Consider the following 16,065-nt stretch of genomic DNA (forward strand, 5'->3'; position numbering starts at 1 on the left):
TGTTCTATTACTTCCTGCATTTAAAATTCAAACTATCCAAGGCCTCACCATTAATAAAAGCCTTGTGTGGTATATGTACTAAAATCCTATGGATCTATGTCTTCTCTCTCTAAGTATGTGGAATGATTTTATAGAGCAGAGATGATACCACTTGTCTGTTCCAAAGGGCCTACACAGTACTTTGCATATTTCAGGTATTAATACATATTAGCAGATGGGGGGGGGTGATGTTTATATTGGCAATAGCTCTAAGTTTACGGCTTTGAGCATCTCATGCACTAAATCACAAATTCTTCTGGCCCTTTAAAATTATTCCAAGTATATCAATCAGTTTTGTTCAAAATAAAACCTAGGACATATATGAATAATGAAAAAAGAATTTAGCTTTCTAAGAATTTAATGCCGACTTGGTGAAGGATATAGAAAAGATTTCTTAGGATATGGGAGAACAGTTGGTATAAAGTAAAACTTGCAAATTATTGGTCCATGAATGGAATCGAGCTCAAGATAGGTTTTATTCAACCCACACAGTATTTTAAAGAAATTTGAATTGGTTGCCAGCTCTTCAAATTGTGAAAGTTCATCTCTATAATTGCAGATTATGTCTTCTCTTAAAGATTTAGACGATCTAGCAACACTGGGCTACATTCCTACATAATTACAGTTGGCTACAGTTGAGTGATGGCTAATGCCTCAGACATGGCATAAGCTATATATTGGTCATATTTCTTGCTGGTCTGTTCTTCTGTCTTAAGACTTTAAGTTTGGGATTTCTGGTACCTGAAAAGCTAGTCTGAATGGACTGAAACCCTTTAGAACCCAGTGGTTCTCAGCCTGAATGCATATTAGATCCACTCCCTCGGGGAGTGGGGCATGGCATCAGGTATTCTTATTTAAAAGCTCCCCAGGTAAATCTTGTGCACAGTAAAGATTGAGAACACCTGCTTTAGTGGGATGGCATAAAGAACCAGTAGCAAGCTGTCTGATCAATAGCTAGGGAGTGGCAACTACCTGTGGGAACGATGGGAAAAGTTTTTACAAAGTTGCCCCTACCTTATTCCAAATCTTTCTCCCCTCAGTACATGCTTGGAGCATAATCTAAGCAATTCCTTATAACCTGGAAGGGGTGGGAGACCCTAAATTAATTAATACTCCATGATTAATTGTAGTAACAAATGAAGGAATATGATATGTGCCCATTTCCTTGGAGAGTCCTTTTTTTCTGGTCAATGTAGCTTAAGTTTTTGAGTAATGGGAGCTGGATCAAGGTGGAGAGAACTCCACTTCAGAAGGTATATAGTGCGTTGAATAAGAGTAGTGTACATCAGAGTTGAGAAAGAAAGCATTGAATGGAAACGAGACAAGTAAGCCAGAGACGGGCATCAAGGTGAAGGACTTGAGGCAGATATTGAAAGTCGGAGTCAGAGAATGTCCATTTGTTCTTTTCACAAATATTTATTATGTTGCTATTTGTATGTCTGACACTGTTCTAGGCCCTGATGACATAGTGATAAAAAAGACAAAATGTCTACCTTAATGAGCTTATATTCTAACTGGGGATATAAGGAATGAGAAATGACTTGAAAAACAGGTAGTCATGGGGCAGTTACTTGGAATGAAAAGAGGGTTAGTCATATATAAATTAACAGGAATAAAGAAGAAACATTCCTTTAAAATTATATATATGTATATGTATATACATATATATACCTATGTATATATATGTATATGTATATATGTATATGTATATATGTGTATATATATATATACATATCTAACTGGCTAGATTGGTAGCTAGAGAGAAGAGGGAGGCAGGGAAAAGGGGGTAGAGAGAGAGAGAGAGAGAGGGAGAGAAGGAGAGAAAGAGAGAAAGAAAAAGGAGGGAGGGAGAGGGAGAGACTTACCATATGCAGTTATTCATTTACAAATCTTTTATTGATCACCTACTATATGACACATCTAAGGTTCTGGGAAAACAATAGTAAGATACATTTTTTTGCTCTACTGATTTTAATTCTATTGTAAGAGATATATGTATAATCATTATGGTATAAAGAAGACAATGGTCAATTTAGTGCTTGCTGTGTCAGGTACTATTCTAAATATATCATTTGCATTATCTAAGATAATCCTTAAAACCACCTTGTGAAATAAGTAACTAGACTTGTTTCCACTTAGAGATGAGGGTATTGAGTTAAGAGTAGTTTAGTAACTTGATCAAGGACATAGTAAATGACAGATCTGTTTTTCAAACTCAAGTCTGGTCCCAAAAGTCCATCCTTGAAGAGGGATAAGAGAATAGGATCGAGGGCTGTTAAGGTTTTTATGGAGGCTAGTGGGGTGAATGAGAGCAAAACAGGTCTGGAGCTTAGATGTTTCTCTAGAAAGCAGTACTAGGTAAATTCATTCAAATGAGGAGACAGCAGTCATCTAAGATTGTGCTGGGAATTTCGGGAAAACATAAAGATGCCTCAGAAGATGAAAAGAGATTTTATCGAAAAATTCCTCCAAGAACCAGTCTTATTAAATTAATTCAGAATTGGGTTTTGTTACTCCAGATTCCAGGTCTTAATCTGGATAGACCTTAGGGCTGCCCCTACTCTTACTCCGTCAGAGTGAATAAACAGAATTACTCTTTAATGGCTCACTGGGGTCTCTGACAGCATCTGATAAAATGGCAAAAATATTATGCCTCTAAAGCAGTTCTTCTGGTCCCCTCAGTTAATGTCAACCCGATTTAACTGTGATTTTTATTGACAACGTTTAGCTCACGTTGGAATAATGAAAGGCAACTGTCACCAAAAGGTCAGTGTGGAGCTACTTCTGCTCAGATGGAGAAGGATTAACTAAGGATAAACTTCCTTCTAGAATGTATGGGGTCTGGCTGACTGACAGTCACTGCCAATGAAACCACAGGAATACCACAAGAGAAGCTGATCACTGCTCCATGAACCAAAGATAAATTTAAGTCTTTCATAATGTACTTAAAACTAATTTCCGTTTTCTATTTAGAAGTTTCACACATTTAATCAGAAAGCATATGCGTTGAATAATTATCTTTTACTGACTGTGTAAAATGCAAATGTCGAATGTTCAAATGAACTCTGTTAGAGACAAAAACAAATGCATAAAACTATTTAAAATAGATTCAGAGAAAAGGGGAAAAGATGATGCTCAGAATGCGACCATGTATCCAAGTTCACTCCTAAGATAATAAATATTATTTATTATGAGACTTTGAAGAATGAGTTATTTAATTTTAAGGCAGTAACCTGATGGTATCTACACCTAATCCTTAAGAGCAACATGTATTTTGACAGAGGGAAAGAGTCAGTGAAAAATTTAATTTCCTCTCTGGGGATGAGAAGAAAGCATTATGTAGCATTGTTTCTTTCTAATAAGGATCAGAAATTTTACCAGAAATCTAGATAAATACCTCTGCTTTGCATCAGAAGGACATAAAATAATATTAAGCACACATTATGCATCTCTAGATACTAACTGCAAGCACAGAGCAGACCCTGAATAATCATTCACATGTTGTAATAGAAGCAAAGCAGTATTTGTCTATAATACTTAATTGGTAGAACTAAATAGCAGTGGTGAATAGAAACACAAGGACCCTTTACCTCGATAAAAATGCTGAAATTTATAGATGATAATATCTAGAGTAACTGTATGTGACAAAGCAACAGCTTTGCAGCAGTGATATAATAGTATTGAAAGCTTGCGTTTAACAGAGTCATGTCTCCAATTTCCAGAACATGGAAATATATTTCATGTTACTCTAAGAATGAAACCTGTATCTTGACTTTTGACATTTACTCTTTTGAAAACACCTATTGATTTAAGTAATAAATGTTCCTGTTAAACGGGGCCTTTATACTAATTTTAGACTAAAACTAGTGATGAGGAGCTGACTCACCACTGGTGAGGTGCAGATCTACTATCTCTATCTGGCTTTTCTAGTTCTGAACTGTGCAAGACACACAGATTTTAGCAAGCAGGGACACTGACCACCAGAAAGAGGAAGAAGATATAGGGGAAATGAACATTTATCGAGGACCATCATTCACGGCTGTTTACCATGTGATTTCACTTTAAGTTCTCACTGCAGCGTAATGAAGTAAGTGTGTTTTTAAAACCAAACATACAGTAAAAATTGAGTGTGTGTGCACAATTCTATGAGTTTTAACACATGTGTAATTCTCATAACCCCAACCACTACAATTAAGATACAGAACAGTGTCATTTTGCATTCTCACTAGCTAAACATGAGCGTTTCAGGTGCATCGCATCCTTGTCAGCACTTGGTGGTATCAGTTTTGTTTTGTTGTTTGTAGCTGTTCTAATAGGTATACAGTTTTATCACATTGAGTTTTTACTTATTTTCTTAATGGCTAATGATATTGTGTGCTTATTTGTCATTCTATTTTTTTTTTAATGGTCATTGGAATTTTAATAGTGATTGCACTGAATCCGTACATCACTGTAGGTAGTATGAACATCTTAACAGTATTGTCTTCTAGATCATTGAACATGAATTCTTTTTTTATTTATTTAGTGTTTTTACATTTATTTTATTTATTTTTTCTTATTTCTATATTTTATTTTTTCAATTATAGTTGATGTACAATATTATATTAATTCAGGTGTACATTACAGTGATTAAACATTTATATAACTTATGAAGTGATCACCCTGATAAATCCAGTTATTACAACACTATTGACTACATTCTCCATGCTATATTCTACCTCCCCATGACTATTTTGTAACTACCAATTTGTACTTCTTAATTTCCTCCCCACTTCACCCACCCCCTACCCCCAGTCTGACAACCATCAAAAAGCTCTCTGTATATATGAGTTTGTTTCTGTTGATTTTTTGTTTCTCCTGTTCTCTAGATTCCACATATGACATTTGTCTTTCTGTCCGACTTACTCCACTCAGCACAATACCCTCTAGGTTCATCTACGTTGTTGCAGATGGCAAGATTTCATCCTTTTTATGGCTGAGTACCATTCCACTGTGTGTGTGTGTGTGTGTGTGTGTGTGTGTGTGTGTGTGTGTATGTGAGAGACACTTTATCCATTCATCCATTGATGAACACACAGGATGCCTCCATATCTTGGCTACTGTCAATAATGCTTCAATGAACATATGGATTCACATGTTCCTTCAAAGTAGTGTTTTGAGATTCTTTAGATAAATACCCAGAAGTGAGATAGCTGGGTCCTTCTTTGTCCCTTGTTACACCCATTGTTTTAAAGTTTATTTTGTCTGGTAGAAGTATTGCTACCCCAGTTTTTTTTTTCTATTTTCATGAAACATCTTTTTATTTTTTTACTTTTGGTCTATGTGTGTTTTTTGATCTGAACTGAGTCTCTTGTGAGCAGCATATACAAGGATCTTGTTTTCTTATTCATTCAGACCCTATCTTTTGATTGGAGCACTTAATCCATTTACATTTAAAGTAATTATTGCCAGATATGTACTTATTGCCATTTTATTATTTATATTATCTTTTTTTTTTTCTTTTTTTCATCTTCTCAAAGAAGTCCCTCTAATGTTTCCTGTAATACCGGCTTGGGGATGATAAACTCCTTTATTTTTTTATTTTTTTTTATTTTTTTGGTCTGGATATCTCTTTATCTGTTCTTCTATTTTAAATGGTAGCTTTGCTGGGTAGAGTAATCTTGGTTGTATGTCCTTGCTTTTCATCACTGTGAATACTTCCTGCCAATCTCTTCTGGCCTACAAAGTTTCTGTTGAGAAATCAGCTGAAAGTCTTATGGCAGCTCCCTTATAGGTAACTAACTGCTTTTTTCTTGCTACTGTTAAGATTCTATTTTTAATCTTTGCCATTTAATTATCATGTGTCTTGGTGTAGACCTCTTTGGGTTCATTTTGTTTGGGACTCTCTTCCTTTGCCAGGTTAGGGAACTTTTCAGTCACTATTTCTTGAAGTAGGTTTTGAATTCTTCCTCTCCCTCTTCTCCTACTGGTATCCCTAATATGTGAATGTTGGTATGTTCGATGTTGTCCCAGAGGCCCCTTAAATTATCCTAATTTTTTTGGATTATTTTTTGTTGTTCTATTGGATGTTTTCTGCTATGTTATCTTCTAAATCACTGATTTGGTCATCTCCATCTAATCTATTAATTCCTCCTAAGGTAGTCTTCATTTTATTTATTGTAGTGTTCATTTCTGACTGGTTCTTTTTTATGTTTCCTATCTCTTTGTTAAAGTTCTCACTGAATGTATTTACTCTCTTCATAAGTTCATTGAACATCCTTATAACAAGTGTTTTGAACTCTGCATATGATAGATTGCTTGTCTCCATTTCATTTAGTTCTTTTTCTGGAGATTTGTTCTGTTTTTTTTTTGTTTTTGTTTTTGTTTTTTGTTTTTTGTTTTTTACCATTTGAGACGTGTTCCTTTGTCTCTCTACCTTGGATGCCTATTTGTGTTTGTTTCTATGTATTACATAGGGCTGTTATGTCTCCCGGTCTTAGTAGAGTGGCCTTATGTAGTAGGTGTGCTGTGGATTCCTGAGCTGGGTGCTCCAGGTATGTCCCTTGTATTGGCTGTGTGTGACTTCTTGTTGTAGTTGAGCCTTCCTTGGTTGCTGTTCGCTCTTCAGTAGGAGGGATTAATCCTTAGGCTAATTAATTGTGATGACTGGCCATGACCAGTGGAGGAGCTCTTGTGCAGGGGCTGACCATACAGAGCAGGTCTCACTTTAGCAGGGCTCTCGTGCCTGCCCTGTCTGCCCTTTGGGTGTGTTGTCCTCAGATGTGACCCTGGTGGTGCTCCAGCTCCACAGTGAAGCTGTCCACTAGGAATGCAGGCTGGGGCCTCCTGGGAGGAGCCCTGCCACTGGCCAAGTTTAGTTGTAGTCTGTGCCCTGCCTGGGGCCTACTGGCATGAGCCACCAAGCAATCTGCAGATGGCCACCTCCCACACTGAGCTTGGAAGTGCCTCAAGAGGCCAAGCTATGAACCAAGGCTGGCTGCTGCTAGCGCTGGACTTGGGGCTGCTCAGCAGGAGGTACAGGGCATGCCGAGGCCAGAGCTGCTTGTTTAGCTTTTGTGAACTTTTAAGAGATTTTAGGAAAGTCTGCAGCATGAGCCAAGATAGGTTGTTTGTATGGAAAATCCGCTGGAAGTGGCTTGGGTGGGTCCACACTTTGGGAGGGGCAGGGTCTCAGGCAAGCACCAAGGCAGAGTGACCAGCAACATAAGCTACATGGAGACTCAGATATGGTGCCTGCCTTTGTCTGCAAGCTGGGCAAGGAAGGACTCAACAAAGGAACAGCGGCCTTCTGCCAGCATTTCTGTATAGGAAAAAGCTGCTGCTCCAGCCCTTGCCCTGAAGCCAGACTACTCAGTGTCTCCCCATATGTCCCTGGTGCCTTTCAAGCTGCTGCCCCAGAGCTGGAGCTCAGCGAGTGAATTTGTCACCAAGTAAGTTTATGTGCAAGCCCCTTAAGAGGAAAGTCTGCCACTCCCTCAGCCCTCCATCTTAGCCACAATCTCCCCTGGTTTTCACAGCCAGAAGTTATGGAGACTTCGTTTCCTGGCACTGGAACCCTGGGCTTGGGAGCCTGGTGTGGGGTAGGACCCTTCTCTTTCCTGGGGAGAACTCTGAAGCTGAGATATTTCTCCCTATTCTCAACTGCTGTGGGTATGGGTCTAGCCCGTTTCGTGTTTCTGTTCTTCCTACTGATCTTGAGGTGGCCTCTTCATTTTCACTTGTATGACTTATGTTCAGTTAGACTTCAGGTGACTCGCAATAATGACTATCCTGTTGTTTCATTGTAATTTTGATGTGGTTGTGAGAGGAGGCAAGCACAGCGTTTACTTACTCAGCCATTTTGACTGGAAGCCTCCTGTTTGTCATTCTTATATCTTCTCTGTTGAGGTGTCTATTTAGATCTGCACTCTGACTTTTTTGTTATTTTATTTCTATTGTGTTTTGAGAGGTTTTCAAAAACCATTCTGGATACACATCCTTTCTTAGATATGTGATTTACAAATATTTTCTCCCGGTCTGTAGTATGTATTTCATGCTCTTAATGGTATCTTACACAGGACAAAAGTTTTTAATTTTAATAAAGTTCAAATTATCATTTGTATCTTTTTGGATAGTATTTTTAATATCATGTCTAAAAATTTTGCCTAATTCCAGGTAATGGAAATTTTCTTCAATGTTTTCATCTAAGGATTTTATAGTTTTCTGTTGTACATTTAGATTTATGATACATTTTGGGTTTGGGTTAATTTTTGTATAGGGTGTGAGGTTAAATAAAGCTTTTATTTATTTATTTTTTTGGCTAAGGCTCCAACACTAGTTCTTTAAAAATACTATATTTTCCATTGAATTGCTTTTGCACTTTTGTCAAAAATTAATTAGCCATAATTGTGTGGATCAAATTTTTTATTTTTATTTTTTTTAGGTGAGGCAACCCTTGGTTGACCTCATAGATTGCAAGGACCTTACAATCCCTTATTTTATTTTTTTATTTATTTAAATTTTTTCTTGTTATACCTATAGCACCTCATCCTCTTAGGTGGTCTCCCATCCAAGTACTAACCTAGCCCAACCCTGCTTAGCTTCTGAGATCAGATAGGTTCGGGCTTATTCAGGGTAGAATGGCTATAGACTGTATCAATTTTTAAACTCTATTCTGTTTCATTAATCTATGTGTCTGTCTCTTTACCAATGCCATATTTTCTTGATTTCTATAGTTTTATAGTAAATCTTAAAACTGGTACTGTGAATTTCTTGACTTTGTTCTTTTTCTAAATTTTTAAATTTTTATTTCTTTGCCTTTCTATGTAAATTTTAGAATCTGTATCTGCAGAAAATCCTACTGGGATTTTGGTGGCAATTGTATTAACCTACAGATCAATTTGAGGAACATAGACATCATAACTGTAATGTATTTTCCAGTTATGAACACAACATAGTATATCTCACCATTTATTTAGGTCTTCTTTGATTTCTTTCATCCGCATTTTGTAACTTTCAGAGTATAGATATTGTATCTATTTCATTAGGTTTATTCTTAAATATTTCAATTTTTTTCTGAGTGATAGTAGATTTTATTTTTGGTTTCTCATTGTTCATTATTAATTTAGAAGTAAAAATTATTTTTTACTTTGCTAAACTAACTTATTAGTTCTAGGACATGTTTACCTCTCCCTCCACCCTCCAGATTGGATGTCTTCTATAGAGACAATCATATTATCTATTAATAAGAATGATTTTATTTCTTTTTTAAAAATCCAAATGCCTTTTATTTCTCTTTCTTGTCATGTTGTACTGGGTAGGCTTCCAGTACTGTGTTGAAGGGGAGTAGTGAGAGTGGACATTCTTGCTTATTCCTGATTGCAGGAGAAAAGCTTTTTATCTTACATGATTAAGTATGATATTAGGAGCAGGTATTTTGATTGATGCCCTTTATCAAGTTATGAAGTTTCCTTCTAACTGTGCTGTGTTTTATCATGAATTGATATTGGATTATTCTCAAATCATTTTCTACATTAATGAATACAGTATTGTTTTTCTTCTTTAGTCTTTTACTTACAGTCTGCATTGCATCATTTGATTTTCAAATATTAAAGCAGTCTTTCAATATTAGGATAAATACCACTTGGTCATTGTATATCATTCTTATTATATGTTGCCGGATTGATTTCCTATTGTCACAGATTTCTTTTTTTTTTTATCTGTGTTCATGAGGGATATTTGTCTATAATTTTATTCTGTTGTACTTTCCCTATCTAGTTTTGATATCAGAATAATGCTGGCCTGATAAAATGAGTTGGAAAATATCCAGTTGGCTAGTGGTGTTCATTCTTCTGTATCTTTACTAATTTACCTGCTTGTTTTTTTGATTACTGAGAGGGGAGTATTGAAACCTCTAAGTATAGTTGTAGTTCTGTGCATTTTTCGTTTAAGTTGTATCAGTTTTTGCTTCATGCATTTTGAAGCAATGTTATTAAATGAATACACATTTAAAATTGTAAGTCTTCTTGACTCTTCTCATTATGTAATGTTTCTTTTTATTCCTGGTAGTTTTCTTTGCTCTGAAGTCTTCTATTAATGTAGCCACTCCACCTTTCTTTTGATTAGTGTTTGCATAATATATATTTTTTATCCTTTGCTTTTCAACTTTTCTATAACTTTATATTTAAAGTATATTTCTTTTAGGATATAGTTGAATGTCTTTATTTTAATTGGTATGTTTAAATCACTAATTGGTTATTATTAATATGTTTAGTTCTACTATTTTCTAATTTGTTTTATGTTTGTTGCCTCTATTCATTATTACTCTGTTCTTCCTTTCCTTCTTCCTTTTGGGTTATTTAAATTTTTTTCAAATTATATTCAATCATATCTTTTTATTTAAATTATTAAGTAGCCTCTCTAGGGATTAAAATGTACACACTTAAAATGTCAGAATCCATTTAGAATTAATATTTTATAATTTCAAGAGGAATGTAGAAACCTTACCACCACATAGTCCTTTCAACCTTCTCCCCTTCATGTTGTAGTTGTTCTATACATTTAATTTACATATACTGAAAATCTCATCAGATAAAGTTATAATATTTGCTTTCAACTGCCATAGTCTATTATATTTATATACATATTTTGGATATTTTATTATTTCCAATGCACTTTCTTTGTTAATGTTCTAAGTTTCTTTTTGGTATCACTTTTCTTTGAAATGAAGACCTTTCTTCAGGATTACTTTTAAAGCAGTTTTACTAGTAACAAATTCTCTTGGTTTTATTTCTTTTGAGAATGTTTTATCCCTATTCTTTGAAGCTATATTCATAGGACATAGAACCCTGGATTGAAAATTATTTTCTTTTAGCACTTTAAAATGTTCCATGAATTAAAACAAAAACACATATACCAAACATTATAGAATGCAGTAAAAGCAATGATTAGAGGGCAATTTATAACAACACATGCCTATATTACAAAAGAACTATTTCTTAAATAAAGTCAGTAACCTAAACTGTCACCTTCAGAAGTTAGAGAAAGAGGAACCAACTAGATTCAAAACAAGAAGACTGAAGGACATAATTATTAGAACAGAAAAAAATGAAGTAAAAAATAGAAAAGCAATTGAAAGTCAATAAAACCAAAATGAATTTTTTAAAAAAATCAATAGAATTGACAAAACGTTAGATAGAAAGACTGAGAAAAAAAGAGAAGACTCAAATTACTAAAATTAGGAATAAAAGATAGGACATTATTACTTAATTTATAGAATAAAAGGGATTATAAGTGAATACTATGAATTATTGTTTGCCAACAAATTAGATAACCTGGGTGAAATGACCTAACTTTGGTCCTCAGATAAAATCAAGTTAAGACGAGATCATACTCAGAGTAGGCCCTAATCAAATATGACCGATGTACTTTGAAGAAGAGAAAACAGAGATATAGGGAGAACACCATGTGAAGACACAGAAACACCCAGGGAGAAGTCAGTCACATGAAGACCAAAGCAGAGATTGGAGTGATGTGTCTGTAAGCCAACGAATGGCGACGATTGCTGCCTGTCACTAGAAGCTAGGAAAAGAGACATGAAACTGATATTCCCACAGAGCCCTCAGGAAGAGTCTACACTCTAGATACCCTAATTTCAGACATTTAGCCTCCAGAATTGTGAGAGAATAAATTTCTGTTGTTTTAATGCACCCAGTTTGCGCTACTTTGTTATGGAAGCCCTATGAAACCAATACAGCATCCAATGGGCAGTTAGCTGTACAAATCCAAAGCTGGATGGAGGGAGAGAAGTGTTCTAGAGATGCCTATTTATTAGTACTACTACTAATAATGGTAATAGCTAACTTTTGTTGAGCTTACTCTGTGGAAGGGTCTGTTTTAAGTCTTTTATATAAATTAACTCATATCATCTTAACAAACCTATTAGGTTGGTTCTGTTATTATTTTCAATTTTAAATTGAGGAAGTTAAAGCACAGGGCATTTAAGTGATTTGCTTAGAGTCACAAAGCTAGAAAATGAGTGCTAGAATTCAAGTCCAGGGACTCCCAACTCTAACGTCCATACTCTGGATGCTTTGCCTTTCTGCGTGTAAATGTTAACTGACACCAAGAGAGAAAATGGGATCATATTCTGTGGCAGTCATTGAGAAGTAGCTCATCAAAATCCAGAAATTTACAACTACTTTCTTCCTTCATTTTGTTTTCAGTTTCAGAGGCCACAAATTGAAATACACTATTGCTCAGCCATTCTTGCAGTCTAAGGTGACCATGTAAGATATTTCTTGTGGAGGCCTTCAAGGATTCTGATTCTAAGTAAAGTTCTCAAGACTAGAAAACCTTTGTGTGTCTCCCATCACCTTTCTCAAGTCTTCCTGGCTAGAAGATAAAAAAAATGGCAAGTACATCAATGAGATGTGGTAAGGTAGGAACTCTAAAGTATACTTTGGATTTAATCACTGGAAGGTCATTAGTGACCTTATTAGAAACCATTTTTATGTACTGTTAGAGAAAACATTCAGATTGCACTAAATTGAGAAAAGATGTGGAAACACTAAAGAAGTAAATACAGGAAGTATAAAATAATCTCCCCCAAATTTTGGATGAATCAAGGGAAGAAGATGTGGGCGGGTAGCCCGAGGAAGAGGGAAAGTCGCAGAGGAGCTTTCATTCTACAGTTGTGAGAGACTCATGTGTTTATAGGTAGGGAGGAGCAAGTGTGCATGTGTGTGTGTGAGGGGGGCCAGTCTGACAGAGTGGGGCCCCTTCAGAAGTGGGAATGAATGGGGTAAAGGATGTGAGAAGAGAGGCCGATCTTGAACAGGACTAAAGGACTCTTGTTCACTAAGACTAGAGAATATTAGAGAAAGAGATTATAGTTAATTCTCATGGTAAGAGAGCAGGTAATTGAGGAAGAGAGCTTATACCAGATGCACTCAACTTTCTGAGTTATATTGGAAGCAAGGCCATTTGTCTCAAGTGTGAGGATGGGATTAAGAAGAGCACATGAGAATAGTGAGATATTTGGGTTCTGGATGAAGAGAATGAACATAGAAGCTAAACCAGTACAGCTAAGCATGGTATTGGAGAGAGACACCTATAGTCCAGGACTGTGTGTTTTTGTATCATTGGTCATTTGCTCAGATATGTACAATTCTACTAGCAGCGCACAGTCAGTTGAATATAGGGGAGAAGTGGTTGGATTGTGGCAGTTGTCTAGAGCCGCCCCCCTCCATGATCTCTTCTCCCTTTGGTCCTTTGCTGGGAAGGTGCAGGGATAGGAGACTGATGCAAAGAACCATAATGCTTATGAGAGAATTAAGTTGGAGTTCAACCAGGGAGCCAAAGTCTGAGGTAGAAAGGAAGAGAAGCCAAGAGGCAGGTGACAGCCTGGACGAAAATGAAGGGATCATGTAGTGGGAGTTTGGTCAGGAGGTCAAAAAAAAGTGTAGTGAGAATTGGTGGATGGGAATTTGCACATCATGGGATAGACAGATGAAGTTAAATGTCCACTGTGGTGGGCTAGTTCTCGGCAATAAATAGAATGAGGATGTGCTCTGGAAGTGGCTGCTGAAGTTCAGTAAGCTGAAAATCTTTAGTTACCCAGCAAATACGAGCTCAGTTGTTGAATGAGTCAGCTACATGGACATTGAAATCTAAGATGATGCATAAACTGGTATAGCTTATAATCTTATTGTCAGGTTTAATTGGATGTAACAGAATATTACAGATTTATTACTTAATTCCAACATATAAATATTTCCTCAAAATCCCACATGATTTTCAGGATGTCTGCCACCTAAATAGTTTGCCAGTCTGACATTAAGGTATAGTGACAGGAAGGATGGAAAGGCATGTTGGGATCAGATTGTAAAAACTTTAATTCCAGGCCAGTGTTTTTCATACTTTGGTTTTCATTATTGCTTTTCTAAGGAGACTTTTGACTGATGTTTTTTCCACTAATCTTTCCCTCTTGCTACTCTCATGAAATTTTAATACCATAGATATACTGTATATCTGCTTAAGTACTGTATATATTATTTGTTCATAGAATATGCTAGATTAAGTTTCCCTTATATAGCTTAACTGATTTTGTCTGCTCAAAGGATCACCAAGCATGGTCTCCATTTGACTTTAACAGTATTTTCTGATCTCTTTTCTACTAAAGAAGTAAAAACTGCTTTCCTCCTCCTGCCAAGAACCAATTTTTGCCTCCTCGGAGTCATTGTTGCCCCACTGAGAATAAATGTTCTAGGTAAATTTGGACTTGACTTGAGAGGAAGTGGAAACCACTGAGGATTTCTAGGGAATGACTGATACTGAAATGTTGGCGTGGCTCTTCTAATAATTTGTCAGATCCTTTCTTCTTCAGAAATTAAAAGATCTTAAATCAAGTCAGGCTCACATCAAAAAGGAGGACTGGCAAAATCTCTCACAATAGAATCACAAGACAAGATTTAGAAACAAAGGTAGGGCCTGCTTCAGGTACGCCCTTCTGTCTGCTGTTTTCAAATTTGAAATCTTGGAGCCCCTGTGACTAGAAGTGAACCTCAGGCCTGATCTTGGGTAGTACGTAATATCTCAGGTAGTACCAGGTCATAACCAAAATCTCAGGACAAAGGATGCATTCTGAGATGGCATCAGAACTAGTTTTCTGCTTCTAATGGCTGGCTCATTGGTAGAGAGAGGCCCTGCTCATGTATTGTTAAATGAGGGTGAATGACAGGGGCCAGTGGGGGTGGAGGGTAGCAGGAGTCTCTAAACCAGTGTATTTGACTCTGGATCTTAATCAAATAATAATCTACATAAAGGTCAAGTCTTCTTTCTCATGATGTTGCAGACCAGACATAAGAAAGCCCACACTGACCACTCTTTGCCATGGATGAAATTTGGAAAAAAGACAGATCAACTTATAGTAGGGTGAGTGGAGGATACCAACAGCTATATATATTTTTTTCTTTTAGTGCGACCTGAATACTTATTTTCCCAAGCCCAAATGCCATGGATTATTGTGACTAGGGTGAGCTATGCTCTTTTTTTTTTTTTTGGCTCCTAAGGAGACATTGAAAAAACTTGTCTTTATTATTATGATTTCAATTTGTAAAAGTTTGGGAGAGGTGACAGTATCAGTATTCATACCAGAAAAAGAGAATAGCTTTAAAATAAAATAGAGACCAGGCTTGATGATCCCTTGAGCAGACAAAATCAGTTAAGTCACGTAAGTGAAACTTAATCTAGCATATTTCATGAATGTAAGGGAAACTTAATTTAGATTATTTCTTGTAAACTCTTCTGATAATCATAAAAGAAACATGTCATCTTCCTCAAATGATATAAGATAATCACTTTTAGCCAATCTGCTGTCATTGTAATAACCAGTCATTGTAAAGATTAAACGACGTCTCATCTTCACTTTATAAGCTGTCCTGTAACATCATCCTCTGAGAGTCATACCAGTTCAGGTTTGAAGTATCCCTGTATGTGAACAATTTGTTTCTTGCTCAGTAAAATATCCATATCAAGTAAAGCTCTCTGAATTTTCTTTTGACAATAGAAAAGGTCATTATCTAGCAAACCCTCTCATAGAAAAAGATTAAAGAAGATTTACTCTCTGCTGACCCTTTTCTCCTCAGGGAAAAGAGTTGTTCTTAAAGCTGGCAAATTGCTTTTCTCCAAATTCTCAGCAGGTTGATCAGCCAACAGGCACACCTTGACCTTCTGGTCAGCCATTGCCATTTCCTTCCAGTATAGATAGAGAGTTGCTCTGTATTGAGTATGAACAGGTGGTGCTATGGGGCGGCCACCGGAGCCAGAATTCTTTGTGAAGGTGGGAGCGAGCAGTAACATGGAGATGTCTTTGGTCAAAGCTTAAAGCAATTCACCATGAAAAGTTGTTCTGAGAGCCATTCTTCTCCCATTCTCTCTCATATCTTTCAAGGCTTTTCTTTTACATAAAACAAAAAAAAAAAAAGGAAAAGTTTAAGAAAGAGAAAGCTTTCTGTTCAGTTTTTTTCTTTGCATTCTAGTCAAGCT

At 36.3% G+C, this 16,065-nt stretch overlaps 2 protein-coding genes and 1 pseudogene across 8 annotated transcripts in view; 1 reads left to right on the top strand and 2 right to left on the bottom strand.

Moving 5' to 3' along the window:
* GTF2A1L (general transcription factor IIA subunit 1 like) overlaps positions 1-16,065 on the top strand; it is a 495,737-nt gene that overhangs the window by 321,388 nt on the left and 158,284 nt on the right. The gene's annotated exons all lie outside the window — the stretch shown is intronic.
* The window catches only part of FSHR (follicle stimulating hormone receptor), a 150,405-nt gene that overhangs the window by 97,711 nt on the left and 36,629 nt on the right, over positions 1-16,065 (bottom strand). The window lies entirely within an intron of this gene.
* On the bottom strand, positions 8,551-8,669 carry LOC118606229 (annotated as a pseudogene).

The sequence above is a fragment of the Rousettus aegyptiacus genome, unplaced genomic scaffold (assembly GCF_014176215.1).
Source record: "Rousettus aegyptiacus isolate mRouAeg1 unplaced genomic scaffold, mRouAeg1.p scaffold_m13_p_7, whole genome shotgun sequence".
In the NCBI taxonomy this organism is placed as follows: domain Eukaryota; kingdom Metazoa; phylum Chordata; class Mammalia; order Chiroptera; family Pteropodidae; genus Rousettus; species Rousettus aegyptiacus.